Source organism: Bos javanicus, chromosome 5 (assembly GCF_032452875.1).
Source record: "Bos javanicus breed banteng chromosome 5, ARS-OSU_banteng_1.0, whole genome shotgun sequence".
Taxonomy (NCBI): Eukaryota; Metazoa; Chordata; class Mammalia; order Artiodactyla; family Bovidae; genus Bos; species Bos javanicus.
In genome coordinates, this window is record NC_083872.1 from 79,533,858 (window position 1) to 79,546,462 (window position 12,605).

A 12,605-nucleotide genomic window follows, 5' to 3' on the forward strand; every position below is an offset into this window, starting at 1 on the left:
GGGTCCCATTGATCTATGGTATGGGTCAAAAGTGACAAATATGTCAGTGAGTGTTCCCAGGTGAAGGAGAATTGCCAGATATGCAACAAACAAATGAAAAGCAGATACCTTGTTATATTTGAATTTCAGATAAAGAATGACCATTTTTTCCAGTATATGAATGTCCTAAATACTGCATGTCTCTTAGACTCCAATGAGCCTTCTCTTGCTAGCACTCCTCAGTTGGCTTACCCCTGGAAGACTTGACCACTTCAAAATATCTCACTCCTTCAAGAATAAGAGCTCTGCTTTCATAGCATCCAAGCCCTTGTATTTTTGGAAATTAAAGGCTGAGAGATGGAATTAGATCTCCAGATTGCAAGTGTAGAAAATGTATGAGTAGAAGCTTATGTGAAATCAAGCAGAAATGGATAAAACACTGTTGCTTCCCTCTGCTTTCCTGTCCTAGTTGCTCTGTATGTTTTCTGCCACAGAAGTGCAAGTCTCTCAGCACCAGGGTTCACAACATGTGTCCTTGAACGTGCCACTCTGACTTCAGAGTTAGAGGGAAGTTTTGTTGGCTGTGTCCTTGCTGGTGTGCAAGCAAGGCCTCCATTCCTGTTTTCTCTTCTGGAAGCACTGGCACTATCCCACAAGACAGATTCTGCTTGTGCAACTGCTGTCTACGTGGGGAGCCCATTCCTGGTGCTTCCTCCTCCAACCTCTGTCAGGATTCCTCTGGTTCCCTCTGTCTAATTCTCAAGAGCTCAACTGAGCTGGAGGGAGCTGAGTTCCCAGGTGTGGGAGTAGCTGACTGAGATGACATGCCCACATGAAAGGAACAAACCTACAACATTTGCTGTGTTAGTATAAGCAGGAAGCTAAGCCAGGGAAAGTGCCCAGTCTTCCTTGTTCCATTTTCCTCATGGAAAGATGTGCTGGTGGAGGGGCAGGTGGATCCTCAGACCTTCCTGCTGAGGTAGCCCCAACGAAAATCTACTACCATATAATGGGGTGGGGGGGAAAGTTGGGGAGAAGGGGAAGAGTTGGGAGTGGATAGGTGTTGAGTATGGAGTTAGGGTGGGAAAAATGGAGAAAAGATGGTAAATTTTCACTTTTGTTAGAAAGATCTTAAATAATTTGCAAACCTTTTTTTTTCAGCAAGATTCATCAAGGGTAGATTTTGTCTTGAAAAAAAAAAAAAAAAGGATGGGGGGAGAAAAAGCAAGATTGTTTACCAGTAAAATGTCAGCAAAGAAAAAAAGAGATAGATACAGGAAACTACTATTTTTAAGTAACTCTTCAGTCTTGACGTTAGAGTAAAACTATGGTAAAAATCAGCCAGTAGGCTTCTACTGAGTTCGCATGAATTACTTTGTAACTGCAGAGTAATACTTCCTGATCCATGTGATTCTAGTCATGATCAGTAGAGTCACGGTGCTTCATTAATACACTTTAAAAAAAAGAACAAGGGATTTGTGATATTCAACATTCAGATACATAAAGCAGAGTGTAAACTGTTAATTTCACTTTTAATATGCATATTTTTAGTATTCAAAGAATTCAATGAAGATACAGGTTTTTAATCATTTAAAAGGGAAGAAAGAAAAAAACACAAAAGGGAAATCCCAGCCCACATGCACGTTTCTTCTCTATTCATGCTCATCCTGACGTGTGTTTCATCTGGTTTTGTTCCATGGCTGCTTTATCATCTAAATAAATAGTGTTAAAGAGAATGCATCTTTAACACTACAGGGTTGTGGAAACCATTTTCTTCACATACACAAATTTAAATGATTTATATCACAGTTATTTTGAAAGTGAAGTCACTCAGTCATGTCTGACTCTTTGCAACTCCATGGACGGTAGCTCCTCCATCCATGGGATTTTCCAGGCAAGAATACTGGAGTGGGTTGCCATTTCCTTCTCTGGTGGTCATGTATGGATGTGAGAGTTGGACTATAAAGAAAGCTGAGTGCAGAAGAATTGATGCTTTTGAACTGTGGTGTTGGGGAAGATTCTTGAGAATCCCTTGGACTGCAAGGAGATCCAACCAATCCATCCTAAAGGAGATCAGTCCTGGGTATTTATTGGAAGGACTGATGTTGAAGCTGAAATTCCAATACTTTGGCCACCTGATGCGAAGAGCTGACTCATTAGAAAAGACCCTGATGCTGGGAAAGATTGAGGGTAGGAGGAGAAGGGGATGACAGAGCATGAGATGGTTGGATGGCATTACCGACTCAATGGACATGGGTTTGGGTGGACTCTGGGAGTTGGTGATGGACAGGGAGGCCTGGCGTGCTGTAGTTCATGGGGTCGCAAAGAGTTGGACACGACTGAGTGACTGAATTAAACTGAACTGAACAGTTATTTTCTAAAACCATTCACTATTATTTTGCAAAATGTAACACACAGCAAAAGGTGTTGGTTCTAAAGAGAAGGAAACTGGAACATGTAATTTCCCTGCTGAGAGAATTTTGTGGACTTGAAGAGACTGGAGATGCCTGCAGGGAATCCAGGTGAACTGCATTCTACTGCATCACCTTCTGATAGCCTTGACCTGTAAAAAAATGGTGATTTTCAGCTGTTTTAAAAACTACTAAAAATGGAGTTGGTAAACTTTTTTCTCCTTTTTAAAAATTGTGGTACGTAAAATATGCAGTCTTAACCATTTTAAAGTATATATGAACTATACACTGAATGTGGCTTTAAGTACATTTACATTTTTGTGTAACCATCAGCCTTATCCATCTCCAGAATTACTTTCATGTTGAAAAACTGAAACTCTGTACCCACTGAACAAAAATTCCCATTTCCTCTCTCCCCATCTTTTCACATTTTCTGACTATGCTAGGTAACTCATATAAGTGGAATCATATAGTATTTGTCTTTTTGTGACTGGCTTATTTTATTTAGCATAATGTCTTCAAGGTTCATCCATGTTGCAGCATGTGTCAGAATTCGCTTCCCTTTTAAGGCTGAATAGTGAACACAGGGCCTTTGTATGCTCTATTTTGCTACCTTCTTTTCTCTGAAACTTCATCACCCAGTCCTCACTTCCACATCACTCTGCAGGAAAATCTGACTTTCCAGGCCACTCAGGTCCACTGATTATATGCTCTGTAGGGACTCTGCAGCTCTTTGTGATGTCAGAGAGCATGGCTATGGTCCTACATTGGTTTTGTGATTACATGTTTAATACCTATCTCCTCCTTTGGGCTGTGAGCTCTATGAGGGTAAAGGCAGTGTCTTTTTTCTTGTCACTCATCAATTCCTGGTGTCCATAGACGGTCTAGTACATAACATTCAAAAATATTTATTGAGTTCATTCATGAATTTATGGTTGTGTGACTTTTAAAATAGGGCTTCCCTGGTGGAAATAGAGATAAATAATAACAGCTTCTGTGGAAGATGGTTTACCTGCTTTGAAGGTTTTGTTATCAAGATTAAATGTATCCTCATGAGAATGACAAACCACATGATACACAAATGCCGGTCTGTATTTATTATAGAGATCACTGAGGATGAGATGAGATGATTCCACAGAAAATCTTTAGCCCAGAGGTGAGCTAAAAAACCATACGATTTCAAAGGGAAATCTAAGATGGATAGTAATGTGTGAAAAGCTTCCACAAGAGAATAATATGCCAACTGACAATATTTGGGACTGCTCAGCCTTTCCAACATGCAAATTTATGAATTATTTATGTCACTTCCTTTTCTACTTTTGAGTCCAAATAGAACTTTAAGAGTGGCTTTCTTGTCATGATGCTCCTGCTTGCTGTGGGTGACAGACAACAGGTGACAGCATTCAAGGCAGCCAGTCTCCTCTGACACAATGTCATTGTTGTCTTTTCAGCTTTTTTTATCTGATTCACCACAGCCAAAACCTGAGCCTGCAAAACCACGCTGGCCTTGGCTTAGAAGACATTTGGTTATTAGCTTATTAAATAAGGCAACCTTGAATAGCAGCACTGGAAAAATACTTTTCTAAAAAATATACATATTATGTATATTAAATATATATATATTTAGAACAAGAACTTCCCAGGTAGCTCAAGTGGTAAAGAATCTGCCTGCCAATGAAGGGGCAGGAGATGTAAGTTTGATTTGGGAAGATCCCCTGGAGAAAGAAATGCAACCCATTCCAGTATTCTTGCCTGGAGAATCCCATGGACAGAGGAACTTGGTGGGCCACAGTCTATGGGGTTGCAAAGAGTCAGACACCATTGAGCATGCCCCTAAGCATATATATGTATAACATTATATTTGTTCTCCTGACAAAAATTTTCAGTATCTATTGAGCAACATATAGAGCTGTATGTACCACAGTTTATAGTTGTGTATCTTTAATTGTGTGTGACTAGCAAAGATGGCCAAAGCAAAAACAAAAAAACCTACAGAAATAACTTGAGCTTTTAAATGAAAAGTTGACTATGTCAAATCATGACCCAGAGCCACAGTGCCAAATAATTTTTTATATTTTTCACACAGCAGTGTGTTTGTTAGAAAAGTTCATTAATGCTTTTGAACTGTGGTATTGGAGAAGACTCTTGAGAGTCCCTTGGACTGCAAAGAGATCCAATCAGTCCATCCTAAAGGAAATTCGTCCTGAATATTCATTGGAAGGACTGATGCTGAAGCTGAAACTCCAATACTTTGGCCACCTGATGCAAAGAACCCTGATGCTGGGAAAGACTGAAGGCAGGAGGAGAAGGGGACAACAGAGGATGAGATGGTTGGATGGTATCACCGACTCGATGGACATGAGTTTGAGTAAACTCTGGAAGTTGGTGATGGACAGGGAGGGCTGGCGTGTTTCAGTCCATGGGGTCACAAAGAGTTGGACACGACTGAATGACTGAACTGAACTGAATGAGAAGGAAGAGCTTATTTAAAGAGATTTTTCATGAGATAAAACATTTTTTGTGACTTGGCAATGGATCTGATATGAATAAATAAATAATTAAAACCCACAGATTATGTGCCCAATGGTAATTCCCCCAGCAGAGAAGGAGTGCAGACGCCTGCACCCTCTACTAGCAAGAAAGGGCTGGGCAGGGAGGTGTGGGCTGCATTGCTTAGAGTAAGGACTGGGTCTGAATGCCCCAAGGGCAATCTGAGGGAACTAACTTGGGCTAGCTAACCAGCCTGTGGGATAGCTACCTCGGGAAAAGCCTTAACCTAAAACACCGCCAGGCCTGCTCACAGAACAAAGGACTGAGCAGAGCTAGCCAGCTGCAGACCATCCCCCTCTGGTGACAGGCAGCCAGAGCCGGAAGCGGGCAATCGTGGCCCCAGAGAGGCATTATCTACCAAACTGCAAGCAGGCTTTGTTGCTAACTAAGACTTCTTGGGATTTTGGACGGTCAACATCCGCCTGAGAATGTGCGCTGGTTGTACACCCAGAAAACTGAGCGGCAGGAACAGGGGAGGTGATAAGTCGCAGCCACTGCGCTCACCAAACACCTGATCACCTAAGCTGCTCAGACCTGGGAAGGGCACAAAACGCAGGCCCAACCGAGTCAGCGCCTCTGAGGACTACCTGAGTATCTGAACCTGAGCAGCTTAGACCTGGGAAGTGCATACAACCCAGGGCCAGCCTCAGATGGTTCCTGGCCGAGCAACCTAGAGCATGAGCAGTGTGGGCAGGGAGGGCACACACACCGTGAGTGGGGGCAAACCCAGTGTGGCTGAGACACTGCGAGCACACGGCAGTGTTATTGGATTGCCGTGTCCCTCCTTCCCCACAGCATGACTGAACAGTTCAGTTCAATGGCTCAGTCGTGTCTGACTCTTTGCAACCCCATGAGTCGCAGCACGCCAGGCCTCCCTGTCCATCACCAACTCCTGGAGTTCACTCAAACTTATGTCCATTGAGTTGGTGATGCCATCCAGCCATCTCATCCTCTGTCGTCCCCTTCTCCTCCTGCCCCCAATCCCTCCCTCTGATGCTCTGAAAAGCATCAGTCTTTTCCAATGAGGCAACTCTTCTCATGAGGTGGCCAAAGTACTGGAGTTTCAGCTTTGGCATCATTCCTTCCAAAGAACACCAAGGACTGATCTCCTTTAGAATGGACTGGTTGGATCTCCTTGCAGTCCAAGGGACTCTCAAGAGTCTTCTCCAACACCACAGTTCAAAAGCATCAATTCTTCAGTGCTCAGCTTTCTTCATAGTCCAACTCTCACATCCATACATGACCACTGGAAAAACCATAGCCTTGACTAGACGGACCTTTGTTGGCAAAGTAGTGTCTCTGCTTTTGAATATGCTATTAAGGTTGGTCATAACTTTCCTTCCAAGGAGTAAGTGTCTTTTAATTTCATGGCTGCAGTCACCATCTGCTGTGATTTTGGAGCCCAGAAAAATAAAGTCTGACACTGTTTCCACTGTTTCCCCATCTATTTCCCATGAAGTGATGGGACTGGATGCCATGATCTTCGTTTTCTGAATGTTGAGTTTTAAGCCAACTTTTTCACTCTCCTCTTTCACTTTCATCAAGAGGCTTTTTAGTTCTTCTTCACTTTCTGCCATAAGGGTGGTGTCATCTGCATATCTGAGGTTATTTATATTTCTCCCAGCAATCTTGATTCCAGCTTGTGCTTCTTCCAGACCAGTGTTTCTCATGATGTACTCTGCATAGAAGTTAAATAAGCAGGGTGACAGTATACAGCCTTGACATACTCCTTTTCCTATTTGGAACCAGTCTGTTGTTCCATGTCCAATTCTAATTGTTGGTTTCTGACCTGCATATAGGTATCTCAAGAGGCAGGTCAGGTGATCTGGTATTCCCATCTCTTTCAGAATTTTCCACAGTTTATTGTGATGACAGAACAAGCGAACCTAAAAAAGTATCCACCACCGCCCCCTTGTGTCAGGGTGGAAATTAAACATTGAAGAGACCAGCAAACAGAAGAAGCTAAAACAGAGGGAACCTCCTTGGAAGTGACAGGTGCAATAGATTAAAACCCTGTAGTTAGTACCGACTACATAGGAAGGGGCCTATAGATCTTGAGAAATATAAGCTGGATCAAGGAACTATCCAAAAATGAACTGACCCCACACTGCCAACAACAACACCAGAGAAAAAGTCCTAGATATGGTTTTACTATTTTTACTGTCATTATTTTTTTTAATTAAAAAATTTTAAGTCCTCTATTACTCCTTTAATTTTCATTTTTATAACCTACTATTACTTTGCAAAAAAAAAAAGAGACCCTATTTTTTAAAGCAAACTTATATATATATAATATTTTAAAATTTTTGCAACTTTTTTTTCCTTTTCTTTAATATTGTACTTTTAAAAATCCAACCTATACTCTAGATTTGTAATCTTTGCTTTATGGTATTTGTTATCAATTTTGTACTTTTAAGAACCCAATCTTCAGTACCCTTTTTTACTTGGGAGCAAGATTACTGGCTTAACTACTCTTTCCCCCTTTGGACTCTCCTTTTTCTCCACCAGGTCACCTCTATCTCCTCCCTCCCCCTTCTCTTCTCTACCCAACTCTGTGAATCTCTTTGTGTGTTCCAGATGGTGGAGAACACTTAGGGAACTGATTACTGCCTGGATCTGTCTCTCTTCTTTTGATTTCCCTCTTTGTCCTCCTGGCCACCTCTGTCTCCTTCTTCCCTCTTCTCTTCTCTGTATAACTCCGTGAACGTCTCTGAGCGACCAGACTGTGGAGCTCACATAAGGAAGTGATTACTGGCTAGCTTGCTCTATCCTCTTTTGATTCCACCTCATCTCATTCGGGTCACCCCTATCTCCCTTCTTCCTCTTCGCTTCTCCATGAAACTCTGTGAAACTCTCTGGGCATCCCTCACTGTGGAGAAACTTTTTATCTTTAACCTAGATGTTTTATCAATGGTGTTGTATAGACAGAGAAGTTTTTAGGCTACTGTAAAAATGAGACTGAAAATGAGAAGCAGGAGGCTTAAATCCAAATCCTGAGAACACCAGAGAACTCCTGACTCCAGGGAATATTAATCGACAGGAGCTTATCAAATGGCTCCATACCTACACTTAAACCAAGCACCACTCAAGAGCCAACAAGTTCCAGAGCAAGACATACCATGCAAATTCTCCAGCAACACAGGAACACAGCCCTGAGCTTCAATATATAGGTTGCCCAAAGTCACTCCAAGCCCATTGAGATCTCATAATTCATTACTAGACACCTCATTGCACTCTAGAGAGAAGAAATCCATCTCCACCCACCACAACACTGACACAAGCTTCCCTAACCAGGAAACCTTGACAAGCCACCCATACAACCCCACCCACAGCGAGGAAACTCCACAATAAAGAGAACTCCACAAACTGCCAGAATACAGAAAGGCCACCCCAAACACAGCAATATAAACAAGATGTAGAGACAGAGGAATACCCAGCAGGTAAAGGAACAGGATAAATGCCCACCAAACCAAACAAAAGAGGAAGAGATAAGGAATCTACCTGATAAAGAATTCCAAATAATGATAGTGAAAATGATCCAAAATCTTGAAAACAAAATGGAATCACAGATACATAGCCTGGAGACAAGGATTGAGAAGATGCAAGAAAGGTATAACAAGGACCTAGAAGAAATAAAAAGTCAATATATAATGAATAATGCAATAAATGAGATAAAAAATGCTCTGGAGTGAACAAATAGTAGAATAATGGAGGCAGAAGATAGGATTAGTGAGGTAGAAGATAGAATGGTAGAAATAAATGATTCAGAGAGGAAAAAAGAAAAACAAATTCAAAGAAATGAGGACAATCTCAGACCTCTGGGACAATGTTAAATGCCCCAACATTCGAATCATAGGAGTCCCAGAAGAAGAAGATGAAAAGAAAGACCATGAGAAAATACTTGAGGAGATAATAGTTGAAAACTTCCCTAAAATGGGGAAGGAAATAATCACCTAAATCCAAGAAACCCAGAGAGTCCCAAACAGGATAAACCCAAGGCAAAACACCCCAAGATGCATATTAATCAAATTAACAAAGATCAAACCCAAAGAACAAATATTAAAAGCAGCAAGGGAAAAACAACAAACACACAAGGGGATTCCCGTAAAGATAACAGCTGATCTTTCAATAGAAACTTTTCAGACCAGGAGGGAATGGCAGGACATACTTAAAGTGATGAAAGAAAATAACCTACAGCCCAGATTACTGTACCCAGCAAGGATCTCATTCAAATATGAAGGAGAAATCAAAAGCTTTACAGACAAGCAAAAGCTGAGAGAATTCAGCACCACCAAACCAGCTCTCCAACTAATGCTAAAGGATCTTCTCTAGACAGGAAACACAAAAAGGGTGTATAAACTCGAACCCAAAATAATAAAGTATATGGCAACGGGATCATACTTATCAATAATTACCTTAAATGCAAATGGGTTGAATGCCCCAACCAAAAGACAAAGACTGGCTGAATGGATAAAAAAACAAGACCCCTATATATATTGTCTACAAGAGACCCACCTCAAGACAAGGGACACATACAGACTGAAAGTGAAGGGCTGGAAAAAGATATTCCATGCAAATAGAGACCAAAAGAAAGCAAGAGTAGCAATACTCATATCAGATAAAATAGACTTAAAACAAAGGCTGTAAAAAGAGATAAAGAAGGACACTACATAATGATCAAAGGATCAATCCAAGAAGAAGAGATAACAATTATAAATATATATGCACCCAACATAGGAGCACCGCAACAAGTAAGACAAATACTAACAAGTATGAAACGGGAAATTAACAATAATATAATAATAGTGGGAGACTTTAATACCCCACTCACACCTATGGATAGATCAACTAAACAGAAAATTAACAAGGAAACACAAACTTTAAATGATACAATAGACCATCTAGACCTAATTGATATCTATAGGACATTTCACCCCAAAACAATGAATTTCACCTTTTTCTCAAGCACACACGGAACCTTCTCCAGGATAGATCACATCCTGGGCCATTAGTCTAGCCTTGGTAAATTCAAAAAAGTTGAAATCATTCCAAGCATATTTTCTGACCACAATGCAGTAAGATTAGATCTCAATTACAGGAGAAAAACTATTAAAAATTCCAACATATGGAGGCTGAACAACACGCTGCTGAATAACCAACAAATCACAGAAGAAATAAAAAAATAAATCAAAATATGCATAGAAACGAATGAAGATGAAAACACAACAACCCAAAACCTGTGAGACACTGTAAAAGCAGTGCTAAGGGGAAGGTTCATAGCAATACAGGTATACCTCAAGAAACAAGAAAAAAGTCAAATAAATAACCTAACTCTACACCTAAAGCAACTAGAAAAGGAAGAAATGAAGAACCCCAGGGTTAGTAGAAGGAAAGAAATCTTAAAAATTAGGGCAGAAATAAGTGCAAAAGAAACAAAAGAGACCATAGCAAAAACCAACAAAGCCAAAAGCTGGTTCTCTGAGAGGATAAGTAAAATTGATAAACCATTAGCTAGACTTATCAAGAAACAAAGGGAGAAAAATCAAATCAATAAAATTAGAAATGAAAATGGAGAGATCACAACAGACAACATAGAAATACAAAGGATCATAAGAGACTACTATCAGCAATTATATGCCAATAAAATGGACAACGTGGAAGAAATGGACAAATTCTTAGAAAAGTACAACTTTACAAAACTGGACCAGGAAGAAATAGAAAATCTTAACAGACCCATCACAAGCACGGAAATTGAAACTGTAATCAAAAATCTTCCAGCAAACAAAAGCCCAGGTCCAGACTGCTTCACAGCTGAATTCTACCAAAAATGTAGAGAAGAGCTAACACCTATCCTACTCAAACTCTTCCAGAAAATTGCAGAGGAAGGTAAACTTCCAAACTCATTCTATGAGGCCACCACCACCCTAATACCAAAACCTGACAAAGATGCCACAAAAAAAGAAAACTACAGGCCAATATCACTGATGAACATAGATGCAAAAATCCTTAACAAAATTCTATCAATCAGAATCCAACAACACATTAAAAAGATCATACTCCATGACCAAGTGGGCTTTATCCCAGGGATTCAAGGATTCTTCAATATCCGCAAATCAATCAATGTAATACACCACAAAAACAAATTGAAAAATAAAAGCCATATGATTATCTCAATAGATGCAGAGAAAGCCTTTGACAAAATTCAACATCCATTCATGATAAAAACTCTCCAGAAAGCAGGAATAGAAGGAATATACCTCAAAATAATAAAAGCTATATATGACAAACCCACAGCAAACGTGTTTGCCTTTCCATACTGTTCATGGGGTTCTCAAGGCAAGAATACTGAAGTGGTTTGCCATTCCCTTCTCCGGTGGACCACATTCTGTCAGATCTCTCCACCATGACCAGCCCATCTTGGGTTGCCCCATGGGCATGGCTTAGTTTCATTGAGTTAGACAAGGCTGTGGTCTTAGTGTGATTAGATTGACTAGTTTTCTGTGAGTATGGTTTCAGTGTGTCTGCCCTCTGATGCCCTCTTGGAACACCTACCATCTTACTTGGGTTTCTCTTACCTTGGGTGTGGGATGGCTGGATGGCATCACTGACTCGATGGACGTGAATCTGGGTGAACTCCAGGAGTTGGTGATGGACAGGGAGGCCTGGCATGCTGTGATTCATGGGGTCACAAAGAGTCATACATGACTGAGCGACTGAACTGAACAGCAAACATTATCCTCAGTGGTTAAAAATTGAAAGCATTTCCCCTAAAGTCAGGAAAAAGACAAGGGTGCCTACTTTCACCACTACTATTCAACATAGTTTTGGAAGTTTTGGCCACAGCAATCAGAGCAGAAAAAGAAATAAAAGGAATCCAAACTGGAAAAGAAGAAATAAAACTCTCACTGTTTGCAGATGACATGATCATCTACATAGAAAACCCTAAAGACTCCATCAGAAAATTACTAGAGCTAATCAATGACTATAGTAAAGTTGCAGGATATAAAATCAACACACAGAAATCCCTTGCATTCCTATACACTAATAATGAGAAAACAGAAAGAGAAATTAAGGAAACAATTCCATTCACCATTGCAACGGAAAGAATAAAATACTTAGGAATATATCTACCTAAAGAAACTAAAGACCTATATATAGAAAACTATAAAACACTGGTGAAAGAAATCAAAGAGGACACTAATAGATGGAGAAATATACCATGTTCATGGATTGGAAGAATCAATATAGTGAAAATGAGTATACTACCCAAAACAATTTATAGATTCAATGCAATCCCTATCAAGCTACCAACAGTATTCTTCGCAGAGCTAGAACAAATAATTTCACAATTTGTATGGAAATACAAAAAACCTCGAATAGCCAAAGCTATCTTGAGAAAGAAGACTGGAACTGGAGGAATCAACCTACCTGACTTCAGGCTCTATCACAAAGCCACAGTTATCAAGACAGTATGGTACTGGCACAAAGACAGAAATACTGATCAATGGAACAAAATAGAAAGCCCAGAGATAAATCCACGCACATATGGACACCTTATCTTTGACAAAGGAGGCAAGAATATACAATGGATTAAAGACAATCTCTTTAACAAGTGGTGCTGGGAAAACTGGTCAACCACTTGTAAAAGAATGAACCTAGAACACT

The 12,605-nt window shown here is 40.3% G+C and overlaps 1 long non-coding RNA gene across 1 annotated transcript; it reads right to left on the reverse strand.

Annotated features, from left to right (window-relative positions):
* Positions 1-1,552: 1,552 nt before the first annotated feature.
* Positions 1,553-3,088, reverse strand: LOC133248935 (uncharacterized). Its single transcript, XR_009736784.1, has 3 exons — positions 3,004-3,088; positions 2,396-2,542; positions 1,553-1,691 (listed from the first exon to the last, which is right to left on the reverse strand). It is a non-coding gene; the product is annotated as an uncharacterized LOC133248935 (long non-coding RNA).
* Between the last annotated feature and the right edge of the window lie 9,517 nt (positions 3,089-12,605).